Genomic DNA, 3,992 nt, shown 5'->3' with positions numbered 1-3,992 from the left:
GCTTAGTCATGCAAGAGGAGATAGGAGCCATGTCCATCTTGAGCTCTAACATGGATGACTTGGGTTTTGATCCAATTGAGTTCCCAACCAACAACTAATTACGTGTTGGGGGTAAAGGCGCCTCCGCCTAGCCGCCCGTGTATTAATACACTAACAGTACCTACCACTGCACATTGCAGGTGGTGGGCGCCTATCACAGTCACTTATTCTTTGTTCTTTTAGTGACAGTTTGAATAAAGGAAGGCCTAGCCATACATTGTGGTTGTTGGAGTTCCCACTTTGAGTTTCACTCTCTCTCTTGCTCTTGCTCTCCATCCACCATAGCTCTCACCGTCAAGCTTCTTCCTCCCTGGGTTCCACTTCCCTTTCAACTGGTATCAGAGCAAAGGCATTGGAGCTTGCCCGGCATTCTCTTCAGCCCGAATTTGAAGAGCTTCAACACGAGCTTCAATGGCAGCCATGGAACCTTCACTTGCATGTATGTTTTGATCTCCCGCCTCCTACCCGAGCTTCCGGACTTCCATTAGCACCTTGTAGGGCTACATCGGAGCCCCCTCGACATTGTTAAGTGCTCCCAAGCATGGTTGAAGACCCCCCAGTCCCCCGAAACAGCCGACGCAAAATGCGGTGCATTTTTAGGGGATTGGGTTGACCTACTCTTGGCATTTCCCGCTTCTTCCCCGGCTTCCTGGCACTCTTGACAACCTTCCCGATCATTGTTGGACTCCCCAGCATTGGTTCTTGGCTCCCGATGATCGATTCAAGTGCTTCCCCCTTCAGCCATTACTGTATACACAGTCCCAGGACTGTCAAAACAGGACATCACGTGACATTTACTGTTTAATGCTTCTTGGCATTGCCCCTTTGATGCCTATTGATGCCCGGTGATGCCCGAATGTTATGGGATGCTATGTCTATGCTTTGGGATTGATTTGGAGTAGATTTGGGCATCGATTGAGATTCATTTAACAGTAAATATTTTGTTGTAATACAGTAGGTTGAAGCTCATTTACTTGGTGTATGCATTGGTTCTTGGATTCGGGGTGCTTATTGGAGGATTGAATGATCATACCAATGTATTTGGAGATTGTCAAATGCTTCTTTTTGGTTTCGGAAATTTGAGCTTGGAATAGGCTCTGCCTTGGTCATCATTCACTGGCATTTGGCTTCAGTTGGCATGCTTTGGACCGGTTTATGCCTATTGTCACACTGCTTGACATTTAGGCTTCTTGCATTTATGCTTTGGTCAGATATGGATGTCACTTGGTTTGCCCATGCTTGACAATTACTTGGAGCTTCGTCTTTAGATGTATTTAAGCATTTTGGACTTACTGGGCATTACATTTGGTTGTCAGTTACATGCTCTTTGAATGCTTTTAGGCTTATGCTTTATGGATTTGAGATAGCTTGGGATTTATACTCCGGATGTACCCTACTGGGATTTGGCATGTCTAATGCTATGTACTCCATGTATTAGAGCATTCCTTGCTCTATTGCATCTAACTTTACTTCTAGTGGAAGCCTGTTGTTATATTCGGATGTACACAGAGTCTTGCTTACACTTGAGCTTGAGCTTGTGGGACAGTTACATGCATTTGCTCTCTTGAGAGCTTTATGTATGCAGTTAGTCTGTAGTGGGTTGATTTGATACACCTATTAGGGTAGGCACCTATCTTTGTCACTCACAGGTTTGTCAATTTTGTATGCATCTTGGATGGTTATGCATTGAACTTCTTGCTCTATCAGTTGTGCTTGTGCTTGGTCTCTTTTCTTACCCCAAGACCCATTACATGCATGACTTCTAGACCTATGAGATGTCTCTTGCCTGATAGGTTATTGGTTTGACAGTTCTTGGTACCTTCTTACCCCTGACACTCAGTGTTGGATGTATCTTGCTACCTAGCAGTTGCAGTGACATATGTATCAGTGATTGCTCACTTTGGGACAGTTTTACATACTATTGTCATTTATTCTAGCAAGCTGAAATCTGCAGATTTCGAGCACTTCTATGAGGGTACTGCTTACTATTTGATGTTATCTTGGTCATATTTGGTGGATAGGTGCTTCTCTTGGTGATATCTACTCTTTCAGCCAATTTTAGCAGTGGTTTTAGTGTATTTTCTACTAATTACAGCAACCTGCAATTTTGCTTTTTTGCTTTGATTTGGAACAGTATGGCTGGTCATCTGAAAGACACATCTCTCTTTAACATTGCCAAGTTGGATGGTACCAACTATAGGTATTGGAAGTCCTAGATATTGTAGGTTTTGGTGCAAAATTTTCATATTAAACCCTTGCGTTTCAAGGGTGTTAAACCCAAGGATATGGATGATGATGGTTGGATGGAAGTTGATGAGCTATGCAAGACTACCATTATCTTGTCACTCTTAGAAGAGGTCCATCATAATGTTGTTGAAGATGAAAATCAGAGTGCATGGGATTTATGGGAGAAGATTCACGAGCTTTATACACAGCAGAGTCCTGCATCATAGATGTATTGGCTGAAGCAGTTAATGGACCTTCGCATGAAGGAGGGGATATCCCTATCATCTCATTTTAGTCAGTTTCATGCTATCATGAAGAATCTGTTGTCACAGGGTATTGAATTCAAAGACAACTTGTACCCGTTGTTTCTGCTTGGCACCTTGCCTAAATCATGGGATGTCTTCCATACTGTCATATGTATGAACAAGCTTGATGGGATGAAAATCAAAGATGTCAAGAGTGCTTTATTGACTGAGGAAATCAACAGGAGAAACAATGATGCTTCCCGCTCTTCACATGCATTGACCGTTAGAGGTGGCAGACATGGCACACATGATAATGATCATAAGGGAAGGGACTCTCAGAAGTCCAAGTCCAAGACAAATGGTCGTAGTAAGTCCCATGGACGGAAATCTGATCTTACCAATCATTATTGTGAAAAAGCAAGACATATTAGGCTGCAATGCCGTAAGATGCGTGATGATAAGCGCAAGGAAAAGGGAAAAGAGAAAGTGTAGGAAAAGTCTTCTGAGCGCAGTATTGTACCTACAAAGTCCAGTGTGAAGATAAAATAGGTTAATGTCATGCAGACCACTAATTCAGATGATGATTACATACTTGCAGCTTCTTCATGCAATGCCTTACAGACTTCTGAGATACATTCTATGTATGCACAGTATTGGCTTTTGGGTTCGAGTGCATCATTTCATGTGACACCCTGTAGAGATTGGTTTCATACCTATCGTACCATCTCTAGTTCTGTGCATCTTGGTGATGACATGTCTCTTGATATTATGGGCATTGGAGATGTTAGGCTGCAATTTCCTTCAAGCAGTTCTTTTGTTTTGCATGATGTACGCCATGTACCTGCATTGACTCACAGCCTTATGTCAGCTGAACAGCTTGATAATGCAGGGTATTTTGTGTCTTTTGGAGACTCTGCATGGAAGATTACTCGTGGCAGGCTTGTGCTGCAAGAGGTGCCAAGTGTGGCAGCCTCTATCCCTTACTTGTATCTGGAGCTACCTTGGATGATGTTTTGTCCGTGGGTTCTATCCCCCATGTATCCCTTTGGCATGATCGTTTGAGGCATATGTCTCTTAAAGGAATGAAAATGCTTTGTGCTTTGTAGTATCTTCCGCCTTTTGAATCTTCGCATTTTGATTCTTATGATCATTGTTTGTATGGCAAGCAGACTAGAAGTAGGCATAAAAAGTCTGGTAAGAAATGCATGGGTGAGCCCTTGGCTCTTGTGCACTCAGATGTATGTGGGCCCATGCCTTGTTAGTCATTAAGTGATGGGGCAAAGTATTTTGTTACTTTCATAGATGATTAGTCACATAAGGTTTGGGCTTATCCCATCAAGAGAAAATCTGATGTCTTAGACACATTTCAGCGTTAGCTTGCATTAGAAAGAACCAGTCTGGGAATAAGCTGAAATGCCTAAGGTCGGATAATGGGGGTGAGTATGTATCGCGTGCTTTTGAGCATTTTTGTGATGAGTGGGG

This window comes from Lygodium microphyllum, chromosome 24 (assembly GCF_053477565.2).
Source record: "Lygodium microphyllum isolate KBCC chromosome 24, Lygodium_microphyllum_v1.1.10, whole genome shotgun sequence".
Taxonomy (NCBI): domain Eukaryota; kingdom Viridiplantae; phylum Streptophyta; class Polypodiopsida; order Schizaeales; family Lygodiaceae; genus Lygodium; species Lygodium microphyllum.
Note: the sequence above shows the minus strand (reverse complement) of the source record.